This window comes from Thamnophis sirtalis, unplaced genomic scaffold, assembly GCF_051295495.1.
Source record: "Thamnophis sirtalis isolate CommonGarterSnake01/CBP01778 unplaced genomic scaffold, rThaSir2_p1.2 scaffold_15, whole genome shotgun sequence".
In the NCBI taxonomy this organism is placed as follows: Eukaryota; Metazoa; Chordata; class Lepidosauria; order Squamata; family Natricidae; genus Thamnophis; species Thamnophis sirtalis.
The window spans coordinates 13,955,645-13,974,478 of NW_028261395.1; positions in this window are offsets into that span (position 1 = coordinate 13,955,645).

Consider the following 18,834-nt stretch of genomic DNA (forward strand, 5'->3'; position numbering starts at 1 on the left):
AGGAGGGAAACGTGCGTTTTGACAGGGCTTCCACAGCGCTGTGCAAGCGCTGCTAAAGTGTCCATTTCCCGGGCGGGCTGCCGTTTCTCTTGCTGAGGGCGGGAGGAGGAGGAGGAGAAAGTTAAAGTGGCGACCCGATCCCTTCAGCAGCCGAGGAGGGAAACGTGCGTTTTGACAGGGCTTCCACAGCGCTGTGCAAGCGCTGCTAAAGTGTCCATTTCCCGGGCGGGCTGCCGTTTCTCTTGCTGAGGGCGGGAGGGGAGGAGGAGGAGAAAGTTAAAGTGGCGGCCCGATCCCTTCAGCAGCCGAGGAGGGAAACGTGCGTTTTGACAGGGCTTCCACAGCGCTGTGCAAGCGCTGCTAAAGTGTCCATTTCCCGGGCGGGCTGCCGTTTCTCTTGCTGAGGGCGGGAGGAGGAGGAGGAGAAAGTTAAAGTGGCGACCCGATCCCTTCAGCAGCCGAGGAGGGAAACGTGCGTTTTGACAGGGCTTCCACAGCGCTGTGCAAGCGCTGCTAAAGTGTCCATTTCCCGGGCGGGCTGCCGTTTCTCTTGCTGAGGGCGGGAGGAGGAGGAGGAGAAAGTTAAAGTGGCGACCCGATCCCTTCAGCAGCCGAGGAGGGAAACGTGCATTTTGACAGGGCTTCCACAGCGCTGTGCAAGCGCTGCCAAAGTGTCCATTTCCCGGGCAGGCTGCCGTTTCTCTTGCTGAGGGCGGGAGGGGAGGAGGAGGAGGAGAAAGTTAAAGTGGCGGCCCGATCCCTTCAACAGCCGAGGCTAATTCTCTGCACGAATGAGAGCGTGGGGGCAGCGGCAGCCGCCCGCACAGAACTTCCACGCGCTTCACGGGCTTCTGCCGGGCGGCGGGAGCCCCGGAAGCGAGAGGAGGTTCTCTGTGGGCGGCTGCCGCTGCCCCCACCCTCTCCTCCTGCCGCGGCGAGCGGAAAATTCTCTGATTAGAATTAGATTAGATTACTCACGAACAAGCGCAGCTGCAACCCCAAAAGACGAAAGGAAAATGGAGACTTGCGCAGGCGTCCTCAGGCTAATGAGTCCAGCCAATCAGTGAGCTGGTTGGGATGGAAAATTTTCAGCTCACTGATTGGCTGGAGTCCTGGCCAATTAAATCAGTGAGCGGCAGGCTGGGCTGGCTTAAATTTGTAGCAGATAGAACAGAACGATGAGCCAGCCCAGCAAGCTAGCAGCTGATGGGCGGGAGCTGCTAGCGCCAAAAAAAGCGTGCCTTTTAAAAAGGCGGGCGGGACGCGAGAAAATGCATTGGAAGGCGGGTGTGTCCCGCCAAAAGCGGGACGTCTGGTCACCTTAGTCAAACACAATTTCATTGAGGGCCCCATTGTGGTTGATTTTGGAGGCCATGGTGGGCGTGCTCTCACTGCTGCTGTGCTCACTCTCCTTGGTTGCCAATGGTGTGTGCAGGAGGGCAAAGTATGTGGGTCAGAGGGAGGCCCACTCTCTCTCCTTATGAGACCTAGCTTTGTAACCAAAGCATCCTCAATGATAGGATTGGAGACCACCAGGAGAGGTCAGGAGGAGGGGACAAGGGGTTGGTAAAAGGCAGCAGGGCTGCTGGAAATCAAGTGATAAGGCAAGATTAACCTCACACTTTCACTCTCTCATTATAATCTCCTTCCTTCCCTTCTTTTTCTTTCCCTCTTCATTCTTCCTTCCCCTCTTTCCCTCTTTTTGCTTCCTTGCTCTCTTCCCCTTTCCTTATTTTTCTTGTTCTTTCCTGTCCCGACTGGGATGCTCCAATGCAAAAGGGGAAACATTCCTTGCCTTGTGATCAAATGGCACTTTTGCTAGTAGTTTGTGGCCACTGAAAAGACTGAGAACAAACCAGGCTCAGTTTATTCCATGCTTGCATTTCTTGAGAGAAAGTGTGCTTCAGCCAGGGCACCCAAACTGCTGCCAATGGTGTGGGCGACAGCTGAAAAGGGAGGCAGGTTGTGTTTGTACTTTCATCCCCATTCAAGCAGGGCCCCTCATTTCCTCCCTGGCACAGTTGGGGCATGCAGGCTGCTGCCACCTAAGCACCATGATTGCCCCCTCCCCAGCCAGCCAGCCCAAGGGGCAGTGGGCTCCACAGGACAGGCTCTCATTTCTGCACTGGGGCAGAAAACTCTGGTGGGCTGGAAGTGAGTGTGGATGGCCTCCCCGCCCCCCCCCCAGTGCTTCCTTGCTCAGTTGGAGGCTTCCTTCAGCCTTCAAACAGTTGCAGGATTTTTTCTTTGCTTCCAGGTTGGTGCAAGAGGCTTTCCAGGGGAAATATGAGGGGGGAAACCCTGAGCTTTCTGCACCCCATTTTGGCCCTGGAAAGCCTCCTGTACCAACCTCAAAGCAAAATATAAAAAATAAAACCCCTGCAACTGTTTGAAGGCTGAAGGAAGCCTCCTACTGAGCGAGAAAGCACTGGAGTCCCAGACCATTCATTCCAGCCCACCGGAGTTTCCTGCGCAATGTGAGCACACACACACACATGCACACACACACACACACACACATTCACGTGTCCCCCGCCCTGGCCCCCCACAAAGGCCCAAAAACCAGCTGGCCGGCAGGAGGTGCACCTGCATGTGGATGCTAGTGGAGCTGGGCTGGGGTGGCTGGTGTGCCGGGAGAGGACGCTCTGCATGCCACAGGTTCCCCATCACGCCTCTAATCCTTTCAATTCCTTTTCCAAATCAGTTATTTAGGAGCTTCAGAGGCTCTGAGTGATAAAAGCAAATTCCCCTTTTCCCACCACATGTACCCCAAAGAAGGATTCCAGTACCCAGCAATTGTCCAGCTGCTCCTCCACTTCAGATGGACCCTGATTGGCCTCTTTGCTTCAGACACAGAAAAGGGAGAGAATTTCATGAGGACTTCTCCTCCTGTGCTTGTCAGGAATGGAATTTGTGTGGTTATATCACAACTGTTCTCAACAACTGGACATACAGCAGCCCTCAGGAATTCCCTCTCTAAGTGGAGACAAGTCAACGTCTTTGTTCACTTCATGGAATATGAATATATTTGGGACATAATTCTTCCTTTCCATTTAACTTTTATGCGTCTGCCAGGACCCATTGAGGGGAAAGTCTGGATCCTCACAAGTTTTACAGGGTACAGAATAAACAAGCTCAGACTTCTCAGATACATCCATAGTATTTGGAACTTTGGTTATCTGGGAAAAGAAAGGCCAAAAGATTCTGCTTTTGAACCCTTTTTCGTTGTGGAAGAAAAGTTTCAAGATCATTATTTTCATTGTTCTCTTTCAAAGAATGTCTTTTCTGTCAAAGGCCGCAGAAGATGCACCCAGAAAGCCCCACTGGAGACCCAGAGGAAAAGGGGCAGAGGAAGGGCCCCAAATGACTACCAATCTTACAGTCTCGCGAAGACTCTGGCCCAGGCCCTGAATGCTGCATATTCCTCCAGATCGAGGAGGGGAAGGAAGGAGGGAGAAAAGATCTTGGGGTCTCCAAGGCTGCAGCCATGGCAGGTAAGGGGATCCCGATATGGATCCATTAATCTTAGATCCTTTGGAGGAGGAATCCAGAGGAGAAGGAGGGGAACCATCTCAACAGATCTGGCCAATTTAATTACTCAGGGAATTAATGGTTCCAAAGAGTAGATAACATGGCATTTTTATATTTAGCACTGCTAATTGGAAATTGCTGTATTCTTTTTTAAAATAAATTCCCGTATTTGTGGGTTTGTGATTAGCCTGGTGGAATTCCACCTTCCTTCCGTCCCCATTGCAGGTGGGTCTGTGTGCAGCTGAACAGGCAGCTAAGCCCCCCTATTCTCCTCCAATGAAAGGGAGCCTGGCGTGGATCTGGATGCTTTATTGGGAGAAGAGGGCAGGTGAAACTGAGGAGACGCAAAGAGTGGAAATCAAATAGAAAGACGAGATAGGCAGCATTAACTAACAGCCAGCAAAGAAGCATCTGGAACCTCTCCAGCGATGCTCCGTGTGAGGGAGGGAGGCCGTCTCCGGATGACCAGGGGTCTCGGTCACAACGGCTGCTTCCATCTTCTCCAAAGGCTGACAGAAAATGGAGTCTGGCTTCAGACCTTAGAGTTAGGCTTATCTGCCCCCGGCCACTAGGTGGGGCTAGAGCAACAACAGCACAACAGTCACCGTATTTTTCAGAATATAAGACTCACCTTTTTCCCTCAAAAAAGAGGCTGAAAATCTGGGTGCATCTTATACATCCAATACAGGATTTTTTGCCTCCCGAAGCCCCGCCACCCTTCACCAAAATGGCCCTGCAAACCCTTATGGAGGTTTTCAGAGAGCTCCTGGGGGGGGGGCAGTAATGAACAAAAAATTGACCATTTTTGCCCCCACCCCCACCCCCAGCAGCACTCTATAAGCCTCCATAAGGCTATGCATGCAATTTTTCTGACAAAAATGGGCTTGTTTTTGAGAAAAAGGGCCATTTTTTGCTCATCCCCCCCCCACCAGGAGCACTCTGCAAGCCCCCCCAAGGCTATTCATGACTTTTTTAAAGGGGGGGGGGCGTTTTCACAAAAACGAGCTGTTTGGGGAATGTTTGCAGAGTGTAAAACCTTTTTTTTCTCCTGTTGGAAAGCTCTTTAACTGGTTGATGAGAATTACATTGATCAAGTGCTGTGCTAGGAGAAACAAAGTCTTAAGTGCTACAGATTGTCAGCAATTTCCTTCTCCAGCACATGGATAAATACACCTGGAAACATCTACCTACCTATCTACTCTCTCTCTCTCTCTCTCTCTCTCTCCCTCCCTCCCTACTCTATTTCTATCTCTATCTCTTTTTATTTCTCTCTCTCTATTCCTCTACCTACCTACCCCCCCTCTCTCTATCCCTACCTACCTACTGTATTTCTCTATCTCTACATCTATCTCTAAATCTCTCTCTATTTCCCTCTCTCTCTATCCTTTTATCTACCTCCCTACCTAACTCTCTCTCTCTCTCTCTCTCTCTCCCTACCTACCTACTGTATTTCTCTCTCTTTCTCTCCCTCTACCTATCTACCTACTTTTTTGAAAAAAAATTGCCTCTTCAAAACCTTGGTGCCTCTTATACTCCGGTGAATATTATACTCCAAAAAATACAGTAAATGTTGTGGCATGACAACCTTAATAAATTTGGAGGAGACCCTGAGACCATCTAGCCCAACCCCTCCTCTCTGCAGGAATCCCAGTTCAAGCTTATCTGACTGATGGCTGCTGAGTCTTTGCTCTCAGACAATCCATGAAGAGGAGACTGAAGTTCTCTGCTTTACTGGCGCAGCTTTAAAACAGCTCATCCTTTTATCATATTTTTTCTCTCATTTAGTTAAAATCTCCTCTCGTAACTGAATTCACTTTTTCCATGTCTGACACTCTGGAATAAGAGTGAGCGGATCTTACACTCATGTGTAACAGGAGTCAGTTATTGGAAGAGGGTTCTATCCAGTGGTGGGATTCAAATCGTTTTACTACTGGTTCTGTGGGCATGGCTTGGTGGTCATGTGACTGGGTGGGTGTGGCTTGGTGGTCTTGTGACTGGGTGGGTGTGGCTTGGTGGTCATGTGATTGGGTGGGTGTAGCCAACTTGACATCACTCACATCAAGAGGTACCTTGCCTGGCCTCTCCTTGCGTCAACAAAATACAATTTCCCTGTCTATTTATTTACTACTAATGAACATCCAAAATAGACAATTTAATCCTATGTATATATGCCATATGTGTACATACATATTACAAGGTATAGTGTGTGTATAGGCACACAAAAAGATACATTATCTACTTTATACACTTTATGTGTATGTACACACACACACACACACAAACACACACACAAACAGCTCTCCTAGCACTATACACATTCAACCTCACTTATTGCGTTTGGAAAAACACACCCAGAGTCCACTTTCTGCCACACATTTAACTATCACTTCTGCGCATTAGAACATTACACAGGCCTTCAGATGTTCTTCCCTAGCCTGCACATGACTGTTAGAGCCAGGAGTTGTCATGGATTGAGTAAAATGTGGCAAAGCTAACTTAACAACGCTCTTGCTTAGCAATCAAAATGTTGGGCTCAATTGTCATAAGTCAAGGACTGTCTCTGCCTTCCTCTGCATGGCAGCCTTGTCCTAGTAAACTCCTTCCCTTTTCTGGAAATTTTCCTCTCTGTCAGAGGCACCAAAATAATCCAGAGTGTATAAGGTCTCCAGCTGGAGCAGGGGGGTGGACTAGATGGCTTCCAAGGTCCCTTCTGACACTACTAGAGCAGGGGTTGGACTAGAAAATGACCTCCAAAATCCCTTCCAGCCCTTTCAAACATTATTGTGCTGTTTGAAAAAGTCTTCTGAAGCCATGGTTTATGTCCTTCCTTCCTCTCATTTTCTCTCTCTCCCTCCCTCCCTCCCTCCCTCTCTTTCTTTCTTTCCCTTCCTTCTGTGGGAAGTTATCACCCAGCCCTCTCCCAGAAAAATGAAATATCCTAGGAAATATTGAAAAGGCAGAATATTTCTCTGGATATGAAAAGAAACATGTTTTAAAAGACAGAATAGTTCCCTGTAGCTTCCTGCCCATCTCTATTTTGTCAATGGGCCATTGAGAAGGCCAGGCTAATCCACTTTACATAATAAAGACTTCTCCACTGCAGCCCCAGGGGGGATGGGAGTAAAGGCATGATAATGTTGGAACGTTACTCAACTGACCACATGGCATCTGAGAACTCATCCATACCTGGATTCAAAACACAGCCTAGAGAGTAACCCCTGCACGGCCCCATGGGATTCTGACAACCAATCATAATACATTTCTTACACAGGAACAGGAAACAGAGAGGTGGGACTAAACAGGTTATAAAAAGCCTAGCAAGCCCCTCCTTCAGCCCTTCTCTTCTTCTCCACCAACATTGAAGGATGTGATCACCTTTTCTATTCAGGGCCACTGTTCCCTCTAAGGTGCGCGGCTGCACGGCCGCGCACCTTGCAAGAAAGCCCCACGCAGAGTTTCTATCTGCCACGCAGAGAAACTCTGTAAAGGAAATGTTTTGCAAGCGGCTACAATTGTATCCGGCAGTGCTGTTGCCTGTTGGAGGAGGAGGCGAACCAGCCTGCCACCACCGGCCACAGCCAGCCCCGCCACTCTTCCCGCCCCCTTCCCAGCCCCACAGTCCAGCGGACACAGAAGAAGAAGCCCCGGGGCTCCGCTGCCATCCCAGGGGAGGAAAATCATGTTGGACCAGCAATGGCTGCAACAGTGAGGAGTTAGGAAATGGGGGATGCAAATGCCCAGCTGTCCGCAAGGCATAGAAATCCTCCCATTCCCCATAATCCTGTCAGAGCTGAAGAAGCTCTGTGCAAACCCCCCCCTTTGTTCCCATCTTGCCTGAGCTCAAAACCGCAGCCTTTAAACGAGGCTCAGTGTAACGCAGAGGAAGGAAGGCGTTTCCTTCTGGGGAAAGAGCTGGAGGCCGGGAGAAAGATCCAAACGCGGACCCTGGCTATCTCCCCCCCCCACCTCCTCGCTTCCAGGAACTCCCCGCAACCCCCCGCCCCACAAGAGAGACATCAGCGCCGCCCCGAGGGACAGGAGGGGTCCCGGGTGCAGCGGCATCGTCTCCCACCCCCCGCCCGAATAGTGACTCCCAAGTTTTCCAACATTATCTGTTTCTTCTGTTTTTCAATGCAATCAGAGACAAAAATGTTATGTCTGAAATTAAAACACAAGAAGATTGGTATAACTTCAGAATATAGGAGAAATATAAGCTTATTTACTAGATATTCAGGAATAAAACCAACCTTATGAATAGCTTTCACACAGGAAAAAATATTTCAGAATGCAGAAATGAAGAAGCTGGAGACTTGCTTTGCAACATATTTTACGCACCAATTAGGAAATTTTAATTTTAAAAAACTTAAGCGAAAAAAATACCCCTCACAATAACCCATATTCTTAGAGACTTTCATTTTGGATCTACAATACATGAGGGTGCCTTAGCACCTTGGAGCCATACAGTGGTAGGAAGGGACTGTGATAATAGTTGAATTCTATTTTAATCCACTCACACTTTATAATTCTATGCCTAATGTTAATCTTTATTTATTCTCAATAACACATTAAAACCTTTAAAATGCTTTTGTATGAAATCATGCTAGAAAGAATCATGTGTCTCTAACAATTTTATTGAAATTATCAAACAGGCAGTGACATTTTAATAATTTGAGACACAGTTTACAGAAAGCAAAATTGATTGGGGTTATTATAATTCCCCATTTGTTACCAGAGTTTACTTCTGACAAAAAACAGGACGAAGCCCTAGGAAGGGCTATTTTACACATTCCTTGAGGGACTTAATAGTTAAGGCGCTGGACTAGGATTTAAGAGACCTGGTTCAAAACTACCCTCAAGACACAGTCACTTTTTTTCGCAGGAAGGGGGAGTTGAGCTGGTCCTCTGCAGATTTTGATTTTAGAAAAAGAAAATAAAGGCTTCTTGGTCCACCTGGACCGGAAAGTCAAAATCCGGAACATTAACCTTGTTTAGGAAAGTTTTGCACTGATGGAAAAATAGTGTTTTCCAGTGAAAGTTTTTTCCCTACTTTTCCTTGTTTGCTTTTTTGGCCTCTATTCCTTCTCTTCTCTCCTCTCCTCTTTTCTTTCTTCCTTTTTTCTTTCCTTCCTTCCTTCTTTCTTCCTTTCCTCTTTCTCTTTCTTTTTTCTGCCTCTTTTTCTTATCCTCCCACCCCCTCTCCCCTTTCTTTTTCTCTTTCTTCTTTTTCCTTTTTTGTGCTGCTCAAACACTATACTTTTCCGCTCACACGGAAAAAAAATTAGAGGGAACATTGCTTGTCATTAATCTGCTGTATATAAAAATCGTAGTTAACAGCCAATCCAACAATAAAGTTAAATTTCAAAACTTCAAAATTGTCTGTTATCTGCTATTGTATTTAACTCACAGAAAATTTCTAACACGGACCAACACAATCATTACCTCTGATCCATCCATAATCTGTCCAGGGTTAAACATCTTTGTTTGATTCTTATAATAAAAATACATTTCCTTAAAATTTTAATTAGAATCTTTCCCAACAACTGCTTTCCATTCCCAAAAGTTATAGGATGTCCTGTAAATGCAAACACAACTCTTAAGACTTGTTTTCCAGTTAAATATGGCAAGTCCATTCCCCAATCTCCCTCAATCTTCTCGAAAGAATCCATTTCATCAGTCATCCGTTCCGTCCACTTTGAGTCTTTGGGGTCCATGGCCTCTCCAGCCATCTCCAAGCAGCCTCCCTTCAAACCAGACTCCTCCTTCAGGGATGCCAACAGCAAGTTAAGTTCCAGTCCATCCATCCAATCCATCCTATTCAACAATTGTTGCTTGTTTCTGATTATCGCCTTTAAGTTGATTTAAAACCATTGTCATTCTATCAAACTTTTAAAATAAAGTTTCAAATAAGGCTTCTAAGTTGAAAGACTTCATATTCTTTAAATCACATCACAGAAACTCAGGATCCTCATTAACTTTTCAGACTGAGAAAAGAGCTGATGGGAGATTTGTTATTTCAGATCTGCAAACAAAATTGTTAATGTCGTATTACAATCAAGTAGAATTAGCACATTTAGAGTTTCCATCTGGATGACCAGGGAGAAGATTAGCCTGACAACTTTCTTCTTGATCAAGCCATGCTTTCTGGGAAACCAGTTGTTTTCAAAGAGCTTATGGATCAACTTTTTTTTCTCTGTTCATTTTATTTGCCATTTGCTCTAGAATGTTCCCTATAATTGAGGAATTGTGTCAATTATATTTTCTTTATATTTTATCACTAAATTATTGACAAATATTTCTCAAACTTTTTCATTCACTTATGAAGATATTGGCAGTACAAATACTGCCTATTTAACCATATTTGGAGATCAGACAATTGTAGAAGAAAGATTCAATGTGGCATAAGAAACAAAGTTTTCTGCTTTTCAAATTCCTGGATGTTGCCATTCTAGTTTCATCCCTTTCTGGAGAAGAATGAATTTTGGAATATTTCTGAAATTAAACTGTACTTGGACCAAAATGGAGAGATAAGAGCAGATCTGGCCATTACCGGCTACTTGGTCCTCCCCAAGGAGGAAGCCAAGTTTGTGATTCTGGCGTATTTTGAAAGACAGAGACTTTCTATCAAAGAAGGTGTTCTTTCATGGCTAAAGTTGCTCAATAAGGTGAGATGAATTTTGGTGTCTTTTCTCTGTTTTCCAAAGCCTGAGGTCCCATTTCAAGTGGGCAAAGCCAGGAGTCTCCAGGGTGGTTGGCATCCCATGCCAGTCGGTGTTATCTGATTGTAGTTCTTCAACAGACGGGACCTACAGTAAGTGGAGGGGCTTTGCCATGTTTTATGGAAATCTTTCAAGATCTTACTGGTCAGAGGTTTCTTTCTTCATCACGGTTTTATTCTTCTATTGAAAAATCTAATGGAATAGAAATTTCCTAAATCTTTTACAATAAATTTTATTCTCAGTTTTAATATATCATCATATGTAAATCTTTTTTCAATTCCATCTCTGCTGACTTTATTAAGTGGAAAAGTCCTTTACTGTAATGTTAAATGCCAAAAGCAAAAGGGAGGAACTAAATGAAGAATCTGCCAGTAGTTAGTTATACCTCCTGCATCTTCTTAGTAGTAGTCAGGTATTTCATATTTACTTACATGAAGACCAGAGGCTATTTGGCTAATGTCCGTGTCTATCTCTATTTTCCATGAATGTTGACTACTAACACATTTTCTTTGGCTTTCTTCATTTTTCTGCTCAGTCTCTGCCTCAGTCCAACTGTGCGGAAAATTGTCATCCTGGATTTGTCAAGAGGGCTCGAGAAGGAGAGCCAGTTTGCTGCTATGACTGTGTTCCTTGTCCGGAGGGGACCTTCTCCACTCAGGAAGGTGGGTCACACTGAGGAAAATGGGAGGCTTTGTGGAACTGGATCCATCCAGAACCTTTTCATGAAAGTTAAAGTTAAAAGACACAAGCTCACCTTTTTTAATTTTTAACATGCACATTTTTTTATCTAAAAGGAAGTCAATCAAAAAGTCTTTGAAGGAGGGGCTGGGAGGAGATGGAAGGAGGGGGTGGCAGACAGGGCAAGCTTTACTAATAGCAGAGGAAACGTCTCTCCTGCTTTCTAGTCTAGATATGTGCTGCTAAGTTCACCTTTCTAGGAAGATCTGAGTTTTTTGAAACTTGATGAATTGTTTTAGGTCCACCTTCTGAAAGACCCTGCAATTCACTGTATATTGGATCCTCCCCTTGAGGATCACTGAAAAGGTATCACTGTTCCATAATATGGGGCTGTGGATAGTTATGGGGGTAACTCATTGCACAAATATTCTGACAGTCTTGTAGATCGATCGATCGATAGATCAATCAATCAATCAATCAGAATAGAGCTGGAAAGGACCCTGGAGGTCTTCTACTACTACCCCCTGCTCAAGTAGGAGACCTGATACCATTTCAGACAAGTGACTGTTCAGTCTCTTCTTAAAAACATCCAATGTTGAAGCACCCACAACTTCTGGAGGCCAGCTGTTCCACTGGTTAATTGTCACTGTGAGGAAATTTCTCCTGAATTCCATATAGCTTCCAGATGTTACAAGATATTGTAGGTATCTTCTAAGTCCAGTATATTAATTGCCATGTGGCAGGACTCTAAATATTTGTATAAAAAGATATATGATTCATTATTAACCTGTAATAATGTAGCTTCCTATGAATTACATTGCACATTACACCAGAAATAATTTACATCCTAGGACTTTCCTCAACTTCATATACCTAGCTACTTTTTAAAAAATGACATCCTTCTTATGGTATTTTTAATGAAAAATAAAAGGAACAAAATATTTTAAAAATTGATTTTTGGTTTCTCAGATGCAGAAAAATGCACCAAGTGTCCAGATGACAAATATTCAAATGAGGCCAGAGTCCAATGTATCCCCAAAGTTATAGCCTTCCTGTCTTATGAAGAACATCTGGGCATCATCCTGGTCTCTTTTGCCCTGCTCTTGTTCCTAACCACAGTCCTTGTTTTAATTATCTTCATTAAATATGGAGAAACTCCCATTGTCAAAGCCAACAACCGGGACCTCTCCTACATCCTCCTGGTCTCCCTCCTGCTTTGCTTCCTGTTTCCTTCTCTCTTCATTGGTCAACCAAGGAAAGTCACCTGCCTTCTCCGACAAACGGTCTTCAGCATCATCTTCTCAGTTTCCGTTTCTTCTCTCTTGGCCAAAACCATCATGGTGGTGCTGGCTTTCCTGGCCACAAAACCAGGAAATTGGGTGAAGAGATGGTTGGGGAAGAGCTTGGCCAACTCCATCATCCTGTCTTCTTCTGCTATCCAAATTATCACCTGCTCCATCTGGCTGGGAGCTTCTCCCCCATTCCCTGACTCTGACCTCCACTCCCAGCCTGGAGAGATCATCCTGCAATGCAACGAAGGGGCCGTTGTCATGTTCTACGTCACCCTCAGCTACATGGGCTTCCTGGCTGCCATCTGCTTCACGGTGGCTTTCCTGGCCAGGAATCTGCCTGGGGCCTTCAACGAAGCCAAGCTGATCACCTTCAGCATGCTGGTCTTCTGCAGTGTCTGGGTGACTTTTGTGCCCACCTACCTGAGCACCAAAGGGAAATACATGGTGGCTGTTCAGGTCTTCTCCATCCTGGCCTCCAGTTCTGGTCTGCTGGGCTGCATCTTCATCCCCAAGTGCTACATTATCCTTCTGAGGCCAGAGCTGAACACAAAGGAGCATCTCACAGCCAGAACAAATGTAAAAACATGAGACATAACACCATGAGTTTAAAGAATTGTAAAGTTTCCTTTTATTTGAAAGAATACATTGTTTCCACTTAGAGAGTATGCAGGAGTCAAAGAAAATCATATCTATGTTTTGGGGAATGGGGAATGATGGAATGCCTGGAATTATTGTAACTCCCTTCCCTTTAATCTCAATAAATCTTGCTAAAGTGAAAGTCATTCAGAGGACTTTGCTGTTCAGCAGCTGCCAATGAACATGGCACCTTTTAAGAATTCATTGGAACAATTATTCCTACTGAGAGCAGCTAAAAGTGTATCTGTGTGTGAGTGAGTGAGAAGGAAAAGGGGAAAGATGGAAGCTGTAAGAAGCAACCTCCAACCATGTTGTATGATAATCTCCATGAGAGCCATTGCTCTTCCCACTAAGCCAGAGAGGTCACAGGCCTCCAGGTCTTCTCTCTTATATATTCTCATCCAATGAGATTTCATTACAGCATCTTTTCCATAGTCGTGTTTTGGCCCGCTGGCAGCCAGCAGAGCTGGCAGCAGAGTCAGAGAGTGAGGAGGTTGGGGAGGAACATGGGCCAGTCCTGGGGGCTGAAGAAAGCTCAGACAAGTGCTCTGCATCAGAGGCAGAGAGGGAGCTAGACAGCAGTGAGGCAGAAGAACACCTGGAGTCTGTTCCCAGCGTGCGCATGCTCAGAATTGCCAGAAGACAAGAACAATTAAGAAAGCAGGGTCGACTTGGGAGTAAAGCCACACCTTAGAGGTGATTGGCCCCTCCCATAGGAAACAAAAGAGGAACGAAAGGGGAGTGGGCTTTTGCAGGAAACAATTTGTTCATTCTGTCCAGAAAGTTCTGTTTGTGACTATAAGAGACTCTGTGCCAAGTGTGGCCTTGCCTTCCATTTGGAAACCAGTTATCTGGCAGCTCTCCAAGCGAGATAAGGTTCGTGTGGATAAACATTCCTCTGAAAGACTGTTTGCCAAGCCTTGCTGACTGTGAATGAAAGGAATTCACAGTCGTGTAAAGAAAAGAGGTTTTGCAGGGACCAAGACTTTGCTTCTTGCTTTCTAAGTATGCCTGGGTCAGAACAAGTTGGTCCAGTCCTGTGCAATGGGATTTTCTATGAGATCCACCATCTTCTCTCCATCCCCCTATTGGTTATTTTGCAACCGGTTCTTCCCCCAACACATTGGGCTAGAATGAGGCTGGAGTCCAGGAGACGTGGGTGGAGAAAACCTGGAGAATGAGCCACACTACATCTTGACCAGAATGGACTGTCTGTGGCTGCACCATGTGAATAGTGGCAAGCAGGAGATTGGGAGTATCGCAAACTCCCTCAGCCCTTCCAACATGACAACATCTAGGAGAAGAGGAGACTCACTCCAGGATTCCCAGTTTTTTCTTTCCGTAGAAATGGAGAAGGTTCAGTCTCTGCCCAGAAACAGACATCGGCTTGTCAAGGACCACAACCACCCCTGTGGCCTGTGAAAACCCTTTCTGAGGGAAGCACTAAACAGCTTTCTCAAACTTTGGTCTCCCTTTGCACACTTGAGCGACAGTCCAACAAGTTATTTGTTTCCAACTGTAGACCAATAATGGGTCTACGTCTACATGGAGGGACGTAAGCAGTGGGGCACCACGAGGATCCGTCTTAGGCTCTTCAGTGTCTTCATAAACGACTTGGATGAGGGAATACAAGGGGAACTTACCAAATGTGGAGATGATACTAAGCTGGCAGGAATAGCCAACACCCTAGAACAGGGGTAGTCAACCTTTTTATATCTACCGCCCACTTTTGTATCTCTGTTAGTAGTAAAATTTTCTAACCGCCCACCAGTTCCACAGTAATGGTGATTTATAAAGTAGGGAAGTCAATTAAATTTAAAAAAGGAAAATGCTTCAGGGAAGGGAAGGGGGTGGGGTGGAAAGGGGGAGGGGAGGGGGAACTGGCAGAGTGGGGAGTGGGGAGGGGATGGGAGGGGAATGGGAGGAGGAGAGGAAGGGGAGGAAGAGGGGGAGGGGAGGAAGAGGAGGGGGAGGAAGTGGGGAAGCCCATGTAGCTGAGGGTGATGTAGAACATGACAACAGCCCCTTCGTTGCATTGCAGGATGATCTCTCCAGGCTGGGAGTGGAGGTCAGAGTCAGGGAAGGGGGGAGAAGCTCCCAGCCACATGGAGCAGATGATAATTTGGACAGCAGAAGAAGACAGGATGATGGAGTTGGCCAAGCTCTTCCCCAACCATCTCTTCACTCTGTTTCCTGGTTTTGTGGCCAGGAAAGCTAGTACCACCGTGATGGTTTTGGCCAAGAGACAAGACAGGGCAACTGAGAAGAAGAGTCTGGAAAATTGCAAGGGGCAAGAAAACCTGCCCCTGGTGGCCACTTCTTACATTGCAGGCTGGGAAGAAAAATCACAATAAATAATATAAATAAAAATAATCAGGGAACAGAGCAAGATAAATCCGACGTGGGATTGTATTCTGAGACAGCTGATTACATTAGTGGCCAAAATGAGGTGCCAAGTCCCTTCAAATTAAATGAAAACAGAGGCTATCAAAGGGATAATTGGATACCAATAACAGACTGCCACCCCGTGGTCATTAATGGTATGGCAGGTGAGGACCAGTAATCGCAAAAATTAATAGAAATAAAAATAATTAGGGTACACATCTTGCGATGTCCGAGTGGGATTGTGCTCTGAAGCTCCCGGTCTCTCTTAAAATGAAAACAGGGTGAAAGAGTCCTCAAATTAAATGAAAACATCGGTTTTCAAAGTGTATAGGAAATTGCACTAGCAATAGTCGCCTGCCATCTCGTGGCCATTTTGCATATGACAGACAGCAACCTGTAATTCCAAAAATTAATATAAATAAAATAAGAATGTAAATCCAGCGAAATCCGACATGAGAACTTACTCTGAGTCAATCATTTCTATTGAGGTGAAAACGGGTGAGATAGACCTCAAATTAAATGAAAACAGCGGTTTTCAAAGCCTATGGGAAATTGCATTTGCAATAATAGCCTGCCACCTCGTGACCATTTTGTGTATGGCAGGTGGAGACAAGAAATCGCAAAAGTTAATATAAATAAAAAGATTCAGGGTGGGGATCGGGCGAAATCCGACGTAGGATCTTATTGTGAGTCCCGCATCTCCCTAGAGGTGAAACCACAGTGAAACAGACCTCAAATGAAATGAAAACGTGAATGAGAATTTAGTCCTGTATTGCTGATGCTCTACTTCCCTCCTCTACATCTAGGAGACAAATGTGTCTGTCCCAGTTCTTGTCAAGATAGTTAAAGTCCCCCATTACTATTAGAGTGTGCTTTCTGCTGCGTATCTTAGTCAACTGATTAGCAAAATGGTCATTTATATCCTGTCAATCATCCCACTAGCAAGTAGCATATGTGACCGTGGGGGGGGGGGGGGAGAGAACCTCCTGGAACATAATAAAGTATAACTTTACTTAGATCCATATAGGCACAGACCAGTGGTGGATTCCTACTGGTTCAGACTGGTTCGATCGAAGAGGTAGTGGTTTGGCAGTCTGGGTCACTGGAACCAGCAGCGACTCAGGCCTGCCATGCCCTCGAAGTGGTTCTCCCGGTGATGCCATAGGCTCCACCATCTTGTTTTTCACTTTTGCACATGCACAGAAGCATTTTTCTTGCATTGTGCATGCCTGTGCAGCATGCATAAAGCGTACGCGCGAGAGGCGTGCATGAGGCGTGCACGAGCGATCTGGCAGTAGAGCCTGCAGGAACCCACTGTAGGAAATTATCACCCAGCCTTCTCCCAGAAAAATGAAATATCCTAGGAAATATTGAAAGGGCAGAATATTTCTCTGGATGTGAAAAGAAAGAAACATGTTTTAAAAGACAGAATAGCTGCCTGTAGCTTCCTGCCCATCCCCCTTTGTCAATGGGCCGTTAAGAAGGCCAAGCTAGTCCCTTTACATAATAAAGACCTCTCCACTGCAGCCCCAGGGGGGATGGGAGTAAAGGCATGGTAATATTGGCCCTTTACTCAACTGACCACATGGCATCTGAGAACTCAACCAAACTTGACATTCTAAACACAGCCTAGAGAGTTGCCCCTGCATGGCTCCATTGGAGTCTGACAACCAATCAGAATACATTTCTTACACAGGAACAGGAAACAGAGAGGTGGGACTGAACAGGTTATAAAAAGCCTAGCAAGCCCCTCCCTTGGCTCTTCTCTTCTTCTCCACCAACATTGAAGCATGTGATCATCTCTTCTGTTCAGGGCTCAAGCCATGTGGTCCTATCCACCAATAAACCATCTTTCCAAGCAGCCTCCATGTCTCCAGTGTCTTTTTCCCCACTTGGAGCCGAACCCAGAAGGACATTTCTTTCATCACCACCCCTGGGACAGATGATGTGAAGCCAATTCTAAAGGTTGCCACAGGCAGCTGCGTAGGTGAAGTTCTCCTTTTCCCGCTGTCCGTTGTTTGCCAATCCAACACAATCTTTGTGTTTTGGGAAACAGCCTGTGCCGTTTAAAGAGGACCCGTAACATAACCTTGAAGTGAATGAACTTCCACAGGGTGCGGCTGGCTCTCTTGAGTCCTTCCCCACTGGGCTTCCACCCCCTCCCTTCCGATTCCGTTGTCAAGCTGAGAGGAAAATTGCAGGCAGGGATAGAATCCAAATCAGCGTTGATGTTTCCTCTGTTTGGATAGGAGGGTCTGTAGAATATGGCAATGCCATTCCTTTCCCCTCGTCTATTAGCCCAAAGGGATTCAAGGAAGCCTTCGTCCCTTTTCCCCTGCATTTCTTATGAAGTGTAGCTACTTCTTATACAAAACGCAAATCTGCCACCTCTTTGATTAGATACGTTTCTTTTGAATAATTTAAACCCTCCAGCTAGATATTGCATGTTCTACATCTGTACAGGACACGGTGGCTCAGTGGCTAAGATGCTGAACTTATCGATCAGAAAGTTCGGCGGTTCGGCGGTTCAAATCCCTAGCGCCACATAACAGAGTGAGCTCCCGTGACTTGTCCCAGCTTCTGCCCACCTAGCAGTTTGAAAGAACCTTTACTGGACTTCTGTGGTTTAAGGCTGATGGCATTTTCCTGTCTTTGCACACGACTTACAAGCAGGCTTTTATCTCTCCCTTCTGCCACGTCTGACTTTTATATTTTAATTCCCATTTTATCCTGCTTTATATCTGTGCATACATTCCATCCTCTGATCCTTCAGTGGCACACAGAGCCCTCTCTGCGCTCACGCCTGCCCCAGCCCAGCTCCCCTGCGCATGTACATGCACGCCCGCCTCCCGCCATCCAGCTGATTTTGGGGCCTCTGTGACAGGCCAGGGCGCATGCGGGGGATGCGTGAACATGGGGGGAGGCGCTCGCATTGCGCAGCAAACTCTGGCGGATGGAAATGAGTGTGACAGACCTGGCCCTGCAGTGCTTCCTCTCTCAGTTGGAGGCTTCCTTCAGCCTTCAAACAGTTGCCGATTGGGATTTATTTGGCTTCCAGGATGGTGCAGGAGGCTTTCCAGGGCCAAAATGGGGTGTGGAAGCACAGGGGTTTTTTTGGTCTGTTTTGGCCCTGGAAAGCCGCCTGCACCAACCTCGACCCCCCCCCCCGCAACTGTTTGAACTGAGCGAGGAAGCACTGGGGGGGGGGGGTCCAGGCCACTCACACTCGCTTCCAGCCTGCCAGAGTTCGCTGCCCCAGGGCAGGAATGAGAGCCTGTCCTGTGGAGCCCACTGCCGCTTGGGCGAGGAGGACAAGGACGAAGAAGAGGAGGAGGAGAATGGTGAGGCTTTGCGCAGGCCGGCAGGGAGCGGTTCAGCCGGGGCTGACTGGCTGGTTGGGGAGGGGGCAGTCATGGTGCTTAGGTGGCTACCACTGCCAGCAGCTTGCATGCCCCGACTGAAGCTGGAATTTGCCGTGCTGGGGGAGAAATGAGAGTCCCTGCTCAGGGCTGAAATTCCCCAGGTTCTGACAGGAAATTTTGAGTAGTTCGGAGAATGGGCAGCTTCCACCTCTGGCTGGCCCCAGAATGGGGTGG